The 12585-nt window shown below is 42.7% G+C and overlaps 1 protein-coding gene across 1 annotated transcript in view; it reads right to left on the reverse strand.

Annotated features, from left to right (window-relative positions):
• The window catches only part of itgbl1 (integrin, beta-like 1), a 200135-nt gene extending 192272 nt beyond the window's left edge, over positions 1-7863 (reverse strand). The window contains exon 1 of the mRNA XM_063047504.1: positions 7783-7863. The gene's annotated coding sequence lies outside the window, so the exon portion shown is untranslated. The remainder of the gene's footprint in view (positions 1-7782) is intronic.
• Positions 7864-12585: the final 4722 nt, after the last annotated feature.

A 12585-nucleotide genomic window follows, 5' to 3' on the forward strand; every position in this document is an offset into this window, starting at 1 on the left:
AAATTTAATTTAAATACATTTGTTTTTAATATTTTAACTCTGGGTTAATTTTTAATCGTTTTCAAACTCGATATTCTGCAGATGATGGAAATCCAGAGCAACACACAAAAAATGATCCATAGGTGAAGCAGCTGACATTTCAGACTGAGGCCCTTCTTCAGGACTGGAAAGGAACGGGCAAAAGACAGAATAAGGTGAGGGGAAGGAGGACAAGCTGGCAGGTGATAGGTGAAACCAGGTGAGGGGGAAAGTGAGAGGGTGGTAGAAGGGGAAGAAGTGAGAAACTGGAAAGTGATAGGTGAAAGAGGTGAAGAAGAAGGAATCCAATAGAAGAGTAGAGTGGACCATGGGAAAAAGGGAAGGAGGAGAGGCCCCAGAGGAAGGTGATGGGCAGGTGAGGAGATGAGAAGGTAACCAGAATGAGGAATAGAAAAAGAGAGAAGTCAGGGGAGAGAAATTACTGGAAGATAGAGAAATAGAAGTTCATCCCATCAAGCTAGAGGCTACCCAGAGGAATGTGAGGTATTGCTCCTCTAACCCAAGAGTGGCCTTACTGTGGCAGCAGAGAAGACCATGGACCAACATTTTGGAATGGAATGGAAAGTAGAATTAAAATGAACAGCCACAGTGAAACTCCGCCTTTGTGCTGGATGGAGGGAAGGTGCTTGACGAAGTGGTCTCATAATCTATATCGGGTCTCAACAATGTAGAGGAGGCCATACCAGGAGCACCAAATATAGTAGATGACCCAACAGTCTTGCAGGTGAAGTGTTACCTCACCTGGAAGGACTGTTTGAGGCCCAAAATTGTGGTGAGGGAGGAAGTGGAGGGGCAGGTGGGTGGAGAGAGGGGAAGAAGTGAGAAGCTGGAAGGTAATAGGTGGAAAAGGTAAAGGACTGAAGAAGAAGAAATCTGATTGGAGAGGAGAGTGGACCATGGGAGAAAGGGGCACCAGAGGAAGGTGATGGGTAAGTGAGAAGAAAGGGTGAGAGGGTAAGCAGAATGGGGACTATAAAAAAGAGAAGGGGATGGGGAGAAACCCCACTGGAGATGGAAGAAGTTACAGAGAATGATTTGCTGAATCTTTGGGTTTATGGGATGGTAGGTAAGGACAAGAGGAACCCTATCCCTGTTATGGTGCAGGAATGTGAGGTGAGGAGGAATGTCCGGGAAATGGGGGAGATGCAGGTGAGGGTGATGGCAGAGGAAGGGGAAATCTCAGATGTCCAGGAATGAAAAGCTTCACCCTGAGAACAGATGTGGTGGAGACGGAGAAACTGAGAAAGAGGAATGGCATTTTTGATAAGTGGCAGTGTGGGAAGGGCTATGGTCAAGATAGCAATGAGAATCAGTAGGTTTATAAAAGATATCAGTAGATAGTCTGACTCCAGAGATGGAGACAGAGAGATTGAGAATGGGGAGTGAGCCCTCTGAAATGGACCAAGTAAATTTGATTAAACAACTTTTAATTATTTTAAATATCAATGAATGTCAGCAAAATTTGCACACAATCAGTATTGTCCACCATATCTGACTGAGGGCAAAGCTTAACCAACTGTCACAACTTCTCAGAGTCTTGTTGATTGGGTTCCAGCATATGTGGTCTGCCTGGTGTGTGATCATTGGTCGTTCTCTAACAACTTGGTGACCACCAGCCAATGGCATTGAGGCTGAGACCTCAGCCATGCAGATCACACCGTTGGTGAGTGCGGATGCTGGAACAGGACATTAGGCACTGCCCACAGCTCATGGAGACAGACCAGAGCCATCCCGCACAGCGACTCCAGCCCATGGGCCATTGGTTACATCTATGGTTCTCAACCCTACACTGCAGGAAGCAGCGTCTCAGAGGTCCTTATCCAACAATGTCTAGTCTTAGGCTAATGGGTGAGAAGTAACATCGTCACCACACAAGTGCCAGAAAATGGCAATACCCAGCAAGAGAAAGTCCAGCTGCCACCCTGACATTCAATGACATTACTATCACTGAATCCCCCACCATCTATTTCTCGGGGTTTACCACTGACCAGAAACCGAACTGGAGAAGCCACGTAAACAGTGTAGCTACAAGACCAGGTCAGGGGCTAGTGATTCTGCAGTGAGTGACTCATCTGCTATTTCCCCAAAGCCTGTTCACCATCTAAAAGATTCAAGTCAAGGGTGTGATGCAGCATCCTCCACTTGCCTGGATGAGTACAGCTTCAACAGTGCTCAAGGACTTCAATGTCACAGAGGACAGAGCAGCCTAGTTGACAGGTACCCATCCACAACCATTCACTCACTCCACACCATTGACGCATAGTAGCAGCGGTTTGTACCATCTGCAGGACCCACTGCAGCAGCTCACCAAGGCACCTTCCAAACACATTACCTCTACTTGAAGCACAAGGGCAGCTAAAACACAGGAAGGACAGTCCTGATGAAGGGTCCCAGGCCTTCAGAGATGTTGCCTGACCCGCTGAGTTCCCCTAGCACTTTGCGTGTTTTGCTCCAGATTTCCATCAGCTACAGAATCCCTTGGGTGCCACCACCTGGAAGTTGCCCTCCGAGCCACATACCATCTTGAGAACGTAGGGAGAATAACGTGGGATTAATGTAGAAAAGGTGTAAATAGACGTTCGATGGTCAGCGTGGGCTCAATGGGCTGAAGAACCTGTTTCTGTGCTGTACCTATAATGACTATGACACATTCCTATCAAATTCCACCACCTTCCATCCCTTTACGGCAGCCAATTAACCCACCATCTAGGAGGAAGTTGGAGCACCCAGGGGAAACCCACACAATCACAGGGAGAACATGCAGGTTCCTCATAGACAGCACCCCTGGTCAGGATTGAACTTGTGTCTTCGGAGCTGAGAGGCAGTGGCTCCGCCAGCTGCACCAATGTGCCGGGGAGAATTAAGTGTGATGACTGCAAATAGGTGTATCATGGCCATCACAGTCTCAGTGGGCCTAAGGGCCTCCTTCCTTGCTGTATGAATCTCTGCCAACCAATGTCTCACTACCTGCAATGTGTTTAAATTTTTATGTACACCATGGGGCTTTTTATTTCCCGTTTTCTGGCTGTCAAAGTTGCCGAATCTGATCGGCTGCTCACAAAATTCAATGCCATATCATCATGCTGTGGTGCCAGATTCGGCAGATAGTCTGGAAATCCCCTGACTGTGAACTGACATGGAAGGGAGACTCCATCCCTGTCCCTAGCTGAATTTGGGTGGGGAGTGGCCCAGAAAGTCAGCAGTGAACTCCATCACGTGGACAGAACATTGGACGTAGAACAGTACAGCACCGGATGAAGCCCTTCGACCCGCAATGTCTATGCCAACCATGATGAAGAATTAAACTGAATCCCTTCTGCCAACACATGACCCACATCTGGCCATTCAAAGTCAAAGTCAAAGTCAAAGTTCAGATCATTGTCATATGCACAAGTATAAGCACAGGTGAAATCAAACTTGCAGCAGCTTTATACATAGCATCAGATAAGCAGCAATCAGGAGAAAAACATAAAATAAACATAAATTATACTCCCTTTGTTTAAGAAAGCACACAGTTTGAACAGAAAAGTCCATTTTACTGCACATATTCCCAGCATATTCATCTGTCTGTCCTGTAACCTCTTTAACGCCACTATCATGTCTGCTTACATCACTATCCCTGGCAGAACGTTTCAGGCATCCACTGCTCTTTGTGTAAAAAAAAAACTTGCTCCACGCATCTGTTTTAAAGTTTCTCCCTCCCACCCTATAGTACTTGAGACTTACACCCTGGGGAAAAGACTTTGACTGTCTACTCTACCTAGGCCTCAGTAAATTTTATAAATTTTTATCAGGACCCCCTCAGCTTCTGACACTCCAGAGAAAACAACCCACATTTCTCCAGCCTCTCCAAAAGCTCATACACTCTAATCCAGGGAGCATCCTGGTAATCCTCTTCTGTAACCTTTCCAAAGCCCCCACATCCTTCCTGTTAGGAAGGAACCAGAACGGCATGCAATACTCCAACTAGAGCCCAATCAAAGTTTTACATCACCGCAACATGACTTCCCGGCCCTTACACTCAATCCCCCTGCAAACGAAGACAAGCATTCTATCTATCTTCTTCACCACCCTAATCTACTTGCTTAGCCACTTCCTGGGAGATGTAGGCTTTTCCCCTAATATCTTGTAGCATGCCAACATGGCAGTTAGCACAATGCTATTACACTGCCAGCAACCCAGGTTATATTCTGCCGCTGTCTATAAGGATTTGAGTGTGTTCTTCTGGAGGCCACGTGGATCTTCTCCATGTGCTCTGGTTTCCTCTCATTTTCTAGATGTACCCACTCTAGAAATAGGTGAGGCGGAATTACGATGGCCCTCAATGGTGGCCCCTTCATATTCATCTGTAAAAACACCTTTGCTGTCTCTCTTTTTCCTTTTCAGGGTGGACCCTGACCTGGAGTTACATTCAGACTTCGGTTCTTTGTGGTGATGGGACCTGCTCACGAGCTCATTCCTGGCTGCTTTTTGATACCCCAAGTACACAGCCTAGAAGACAAGCACCTTCAGGGTCCCGAGGTTTCGCAGCCCTATGGATGGGCTGTTTCCAAGCTGGTGCTGCCAACTGGAAGTGTTGCAGGAGAAAACGGAACATCGGGAACAGCGGATCAGCTGTTGGAGGCTCCATATTCAGTGAATCAAGCTCTCTCATTGGTGGAGGAGAGTTTGCTGCCAATTCTTTGGGGGGAGAACTCAGGAAAAAAAGGCGGCGCAACAGACTTTTGGGACCGTAAATCAGCGAGTTGTTTTGTTTTGTCTCTCCTCTCACTGTGAAAGGAGACAACTCTTTTCCCCTTTATCAGGGAGAGAGAGAGCCTGTGACATGTTGAATTGTTGGGTGAACAATTAGTTTTTGTTGTACTGCAGATCATTGGGGGCTTTACTATTGCATGCTTGGTGGGCAATGCTTTTTTATGGAAGGGGGCAGGGTGGAGGAGGGTCATTGCTTTGCTACTACTTGTGTGTGGGAGGGGGAAGTAGGGGGGCTTTGGGGTTCTAACGCTTTTACTGTCACTCACTCTTCGGAACACTGTTCTGTTTTTGTAGACGTCTGTGAAGAACAAGAATTTCGGGATGTATATTGCATACATTTCTCTGATATTAAATGGAACTATTGAACTATTAGTTTAATTGGTCACATGGGTATAATTGGGCAGCACAGACTTTTTTGGGCCACAAGGGCCAGTTACTGTACTGTCGACTGTTTGATAGAGGAACTAGGTTAGGAAATTCACTTTTAATTTTTAATTAATCAAAGCTCACACTCAATTGTCTCTGCACAAACAACCACGTGAATATGGTGACCCCAGGCCAGCAACTTAGACATGAATTTTACTGTTCCCTTTGCACCAATACTCAGGGGTGCAGTGCTAATTTTTTAGGTGCCAGAGCTGACAAAATGCTTGCCATTTCCTATATCCTCTCTCTATATATGTCACACCCAGTTTGTGTACCTGCTCATTTCATGTCCTGGGCAACTTCCTTGCCCCATTCATGTAATGAGCAGGTACACAAATTGAGTGTGATATATATACCAATATATGAATAGGGCTTCTTATAATGTCAAACACTAAACCAAGATGAAAGAAATACATGAATTCCAGAGCTCCACAGAAATATAGTGATAGTTAAGACATTAACAAGATTATAGCCTATCACTACATTTCAGTTTAAACTGGTATAATAAAACATATAATACTTAATTTAATAATATAAAATATTGCATGGTTGCACTCACTAATTATCATAAAATATAATTATCAAGCAAGTAAATAAAAAGATGGTAATCATGTACTTTACCAATTTAGAAGTAATTACCTACTTGCCAAATGCCACCAATGGGAAGTTTCACAATAATTTCCACAAGGGGTCAGGTGTAATATGTGTTCAGGGGTCTGAAGCAACTCTTGTCCTGGTGTCATCTGCTGATCTGTGGTACCGCAGCCATGATGTGACATATGGCTTAGGATTCCACTGGACTAGAGGAGGTCCGTGTAGTTTAACAAACATAAGTGATGATACATAATTTAGGAGAATTCTTGAGCATATTGTTGTTATTATCAAGCTCATGTGACTGAATCTTCTCTCACACTCGGCAGTACTAATAGGAATAACTTGCGAACAGCTCAGTAATGGGCGGAAATCTTGGGGGATGCGGCGTCCACAATCCTCCACATAATCTCTGAAGGCATTTATTACAGAGGAAGAAGAAAGCTTAAACCTCTAACAGAGAGATGATATTGCAGTTTCTCCATAATTAGGTGGTATTTCAGCAGGCCAGTTATCTTTATCAAGGACACACATTTCATTTAGCAGGGATTTATACATATACTTTGAGGTTTAGAAGTTTGAGAACATTTCAAGGATGTTGCTGTGAACATACGGTGCTGCAAATTGTTTATAAGACTAGTAAGAAACTGTAGGTAATTAATGGAGACAATTTTGTTGTTGCTTGTTAAGGTAATTTCTCCAAACTTCCCCTTTTCAACTGCCTCTTGAGCTTCTAGAGTTTTTGTACCAGGTTGCTCTCTCAGTCCATGCAGTGATCTTATGCTCCGTTGGATCAGTTTGTCTGCATAAACAATCGTAGTAGTGCATTTCTGTAAACACTCTGACAGTAAACCAAGTTCATGCAACGTGTCATACATTAGAGCTAAATCCAATAGAAACTGTTCTGAAGGAAGTCTTTTCAACAAACCTTCATAGGTTTTTCTGTCACTCCCAGATCTTGTTTCAAAATGAAAACACAGTGCTTCATAATTTTGCGAAACTGCTGAAACTGTTCGAAATGAGCTAGCTACCCACCTGGTGCACAGAACATGGCCTATTTCGCAAATTTGTTGTTCTAGTTGAGAGGCAATTCAGACAATTCCTTTTGATTTAGAGGTGATCTACTGTAAACAGAGTACAATTTGTCCATAAATGATTGAAAATTATTTACTGTATTCCATGAACTTCTCTCACCGAATCACCTACTGTAAATTTTAATCTGTGATTAAGACAGTGCCAAATTATCACATTAGGGTAATGTTCCTTGAGAATTGTAGCAACACCAGATTTGACACCAAGCATTACGCTTGCCCCATCGCTAGCAAATGCTTCAAGGTTCTGTTTCAAGTAAGAGTCATCAAACCCATGGTTATTGAGACAATTCAATAGATGCTTAGCAATAGTTGCAGCTTTCTGATCAGGCAGTTCAATTAGATCTAAAAACATAAAATGGGGATCACCTTCCTGATTACTTTCACATTTCAAATAAACTATTAGGGCGGTCTTGATGCTTAGGCTTCTTGATTCATCAGTGAGAACAGAAAATTTGCCATTTATCTGCTTGATAAGCTGGCAAATTTTCTTTTCATTTTAATGGCTATGTGATTAATTATCTCTGTAGCACTAGTGTGGGAATACAGACCAATTCCAATGTCAATACCATTTTTTTTAAGTTCCAATAAGCCAGAGTGATCAGAGTATGGTCTGTCATTCTGAGCTAAATAATATGCAGAAGGAAAAACTGAACAAGTTGCCTTTAGATGCGAAGAATTCATGGTGTCACATAATTTTCCAAGAGCATCTTCACTAGCTATATTTTCAACACTTAGAGCAGCAGCGTAAGCTTTAGACAGTTTGTGATCAACAAACCAGAGAGACCATTTTTGCCGTTGTAGGGGTAGCACTAACACTTCCACAAATTTCAGCTTCTTTCTGCTTTATTGTGCGAATGCTCGATTCGTTCTTACCCACCTTCCGGCCCACTTCGACAAGCGACATGCCACGTTTTCAAAGATCTAAGATTTTGATTTTTCTCAGCGAACAATGCTCAAACAACGAGTGCTGGAGAGAGACTGAGGATCTGTGAAATGGCAGGAGGCTACAGCAGGGTACGCCAGGACAACGGGTTGAGCGAGGAGGAATTTCACAAATACCTAAATAAAAAACAGTCACAGCTCCAGGATTTCACCATAAACAATTAAATATCCTAATGTTATTTGTGGTATTTTCCCCACCAGCCTCCACCCCCTCTCCCTAACCCCTGCTTCCATAAAAATTTCCTCTATTTAATATGCGGCCGCTGTTAAATTCCCCGCTTGTTTATTTTGACTTTTTTTTACAGAGGTGCCGGAGCAGCGCTCCGGTGAGCCCTAGTAGCACTGCACCCTTGTCCAATACTCACTCAGACAACTTTTCCAAATTATAACACTGAAATAGGGGATCTCCATTGGCCAGATCCCCGGCGCGGGTGTTCTTCCTCATGATGGTAGGTCCCTTTAAAGAGTTATCGCTGATAGCACAAATGAAGTGTCCACTCTTATATTCATTCCTTATCAATTCAAATGTAGCGTTCCAGTGTCATTGGATACACATCACCCGATTGACCCTTACCACCTTTTGATTGGCTCTGGTTCAGGGCTAAACCCTCATTGCTGGGGCAGTGGGTGAAATGTACATCCTTTGATGTGTATTACTTCACATGTTATAATTGCTTTGCTCATTGTTCTAATGGTTATCCTATGTATTTTCCCCAGTGCTTTTTATGCCAACATTAATAACCCAAGTGTTTGCATGCCACATGCCATTCTAAATCTCTTTTTGAAGATTTTGTTTGTCTTCCTACCATGATGTTGTGTTTTAAGTATTATTGATTGCTGTTAAATGCCTTGATATATAGTATGAAATTGGGTACATTTTTATCATGTTTCTTCATGCTTTTGTACGGATAATTTTTTATTTATTTTTATTTTTATTTATTTTATTTTTATAAGTTTTTACAATGCAGCAACCAAAAAACAGTAAAAAGAAAGGTTTATACACTGCAAAACATACATATCAAATGTACAGTTCACAACAGTTGAGAAAAATCACCCATAGTCAAAACGTATAAAGTTAGTAACCACCCCACCCTCCCACTACCCAACTCGAAGCCAACCTTACGATATATCAAAAAGTTCATCAGAACTTCTATCACCACAGAGCTGTATTTATAAAAAGACGGTATATTGCCTACTACCTGAGCTATAACATGTTTAGACATCCAAAAAAACCTTAAGTCTTAACCGAAAGAAGCTGGAAGTAAGGATTTAAATGCAAAAGAAAAAAAAAGAGGGATAAACCCTTAATCTAAACTGGAATTATGAAAATATTCAAGAAAAGGTCCCCACATCTTTTGGAACTTTATATCCGAATTAAGAAGTGAATAATAAATCTTTTCAAGGTCTAAGCAGGACATAATGTCTCTGAGCCACTGAGTATGAGTGGATGGGGCAACATCTCTCCTCCTGAGAAGGACTGCACGTCTGACCAAAAGAGAGGCAAAAGACAACGTACGACACTTAGCCGGACTCAGATGCATATCATCTTCTCCCGAGGTACCGAAAAGAGCAATCAGAGGGTTAGGTTCCAAATAGCAAGTAAGTATATGGGATAAAGTTAAAAAGACATCTCTCCAAAATTTCTCCAAGCCCAGTCCATATGGATAAGGGAAGCCTCGCCCTCTTTACACTTGTCACAACATGGACTAATATCAGGATGGAACCGCAATAATTTAGTTTTAGAGATATGAGCCCTGTATACAACCTTGAACTGTAAAAGGCAGTGGGGAGCACATAAAGAGGTTGAATAAACTGACTTGAGAATTGAATCTCAAAACTCGTTGGACAGAGAAATATTTAAATCATGATCCCAGGCAGTTTTAATTTTGTCAAAAGGGGCTCACCTCAAAATCATTAACATATCTCGAATACAGTAGTGGATATTAAACCTTTACCCAATCGGTTCATACGAAGAAACAAGTCCACAACATTTTTATCAGGTACCTCAGGAAAGATTGGTATTAAAGGGTTGATAAAATGTCTAATTTGGAGATATCTAAAGAAATGAGTGTTAGGTAGATTGAACTTTACAGACAGTTGTTCAAAAGTTACAAAGCGATTGTCTATAAAAAGATCTTCAAAGCACCTAATGCCCTTTCTGTGCCAGATAATATTTTTAAATCTTTATCAGCATTATTTGATGTAGTCATGAATGTTGGTGTTCCTTCTGTGCTATATTCATTCAACATATAAAGAATGGCATGATCACCAGGATTTTCTGTGGATCAAAAGGGGGGAGATGTTGGCCATGGCAGATTTAAAATATGGAAGAAAACATCAAACTCAAATGGGTCAAGGAGAGTGGGATGAAGACATCCATTTTGTGAGACTGTCTTTGCAGTCCCCCCCACCCCCGCCACTCCCGCATCTTGTGGACTCTGAACTGGATCTTGCTCTGGGATAATCTAATTACATTTGACCTCCTAAAGCACAACCCCTCAAACTTGCCTTGACTAAACTCCATCTGCCATTTCTCTGCCCATATCAGTCACATGTATGACTCCAGTTCTTCACTTATGCCCTGCACTCCTTTTGGGGCAGAGGGTGCAAACAGCAGTTGAATAACTTGAGGGTGTGATTGCATTGAAGAGGTGCAGAGAGATTCACCAGTGTTACGTAGTGAAAGTAATGTTCAGTGGCATTGTGCGAAGATGACTTATGAACAAAATAAACAGCTGCATATTTGTTCCTGACCTCATTGCTGGCGGTGTACCACTGTGTAATGTGAGCGTGTGAAAAGGAAATGCTGCACACCCATGAGAAAACAGCCACTGGAAGCGTGCTGATCAGTGATGGGACCTTTGCTATTTGAAATATACATAAGTGATATTACATAGAAATTATGATCAGTAAGTTTGCTGATGACTTTGATTGTGGAATTGTTGACCATGTGGAGGGTAACCTAAGTATAATAATGATGTGTTGATGAATTGGGCTAAGAAATAGCAGATGGGGTTTTGTTCTGATAAATGAGAGATGATGCAGTTTGGGAGTGATCCTGAGGCTAGCACATGCACAGGGATTGATAGGGACACAGGGAGCAATGAGTAACTGAAGGACATCTTCAGAATCAGGTTTGTTATCACAAGCATGTGTCATGAAATTTGTTAACTTAGCAGCGGTAGTACAATGCTATACATAATATAGAAGAAGAAAAAATAAAAAATAATAACAATAAATAAATCAATTACAGTATACATATAATGAATAGTTGAAAAATCATGCAAAAACAGAAATAATTAAAAAGTGAGGTAGTGTTCATGGGATCAATATCCATTTAGGAATCAGGTGGCAGAGGGGAAGAAGATGTTCCTAAATCACTGAGTGTGTGCCTTCAGGCTTCTGTACCTCCTCCCTGATGGTAACAGTGAGAAAAGGGCATGTCCTGGGTGCTGGAGGTCCTTAATAATGGAAGCTGCCTTTCTGAGACACTGCTCCTTGAAGATGTCCTGGGTACTTTGTAGGCTAGTACCCAAGATAGAGCCAACTAAATTTACGACCCACTGTAGCTTCTTTCGGTCCTGTGCAGTAGCCACCCCCCGATACCAGACAGTGATGCAGCCTGTCAGAATGCTCCCTACTGTACATCTATAGAAGATTTTGAGTGTTTTTGTTGACATACCAAATCTCTTCAAACTCCTAGTGAAGTATAGTCGCTGTCTTGCCTTCTTTGCAGCTGCATTGATATGTAGGGACCAGGTTAGGTCCTCAGGGATCTTGACACCCAGGAACTTGAAACTGCTCATTCTCTCCACTTCTGATCCCTCTATGAGGATAGGTATGTGTTCCTTCGCTTTACACTTCCTGAAGTCCACAATCAGCTCTTTCATCTTACTGATGTTGAGTGCAAGGTCGTTGCTGCGACACCACCCCACTAGTTGGCATGTCTTCCTCCTGTACGCCCTCTTGTCTTCATCTGAGATCCTACCAACAATGGTTGTGTCATCAGCAAATTTATAGATGGTATTTGAGCTATGTCTAGCCACACAGCCATGGATATAGAGAGAGTAGAGCAGTGGGCTAAGCACACACCCCTGAGGTGCACCAGTGTTGATCATCAGCAAGGAGGAGATATTATCACCAATCTGCACAGATTGTGGTCTTTCGGTTAGGAAGTTGAGGATCCAAATGCAGAGGGAGGTACAGAGGCTCAGGTTTTGTAACTTCTCAATCAGGATTGTGGGACTGAAGGTGTTAAATGCTGAGCTATAGATAATGAACAGCATCCTGACATAGGTGTTTGTATTGTCCAGGTGGTCTAAGACCGTGTGAAGAGCCATTGAGATTGCATCTGCCATTGACCTATTGTGGTGATGGGCAAATTGCAATGGGTCCATGTCCCTGTTGAGGCAGGAATTCAGTCTAGTCATGACCAACCTCTCAAAGCATTTCATCACTGTAGGTGTGAGTGCTACTGGGCGATAGTCATTAAGGCAGCTCACATTATTCTTCTTAGGCACTGGTACAATTGTTCTTGAAAAAAGGGGGAACTTTCACCCATAGCAGTGAGAAGTTGAAAATGTCCTTGAATACTCCCGCCAGTTGGTTGGCACAAGTTTTCAGAGCCTTACCAGGTACTCCATCTGGACCTTCTGCCTTGTGAGGATTCACCCTCTTTAACGACAGCCTAACATCGGCCTCTGAGACAGAGATCACAGGGTCACCGGGTGCAGCAGGA

Source organism: Mobula hypostoma, chromosome 5 (genome assembly GCF_963921235.1).
Source record: "Mobula hypostoma chromosome 5, sMobHyp1.1, whole genome shotgun sequence".
Lineage (NCBI taxonomy): Eukaryota > Metazoa > Chordata > Chondrichthyes > Myliobatiformes > Myliobatidae > Mobula > Mobula hypostoma.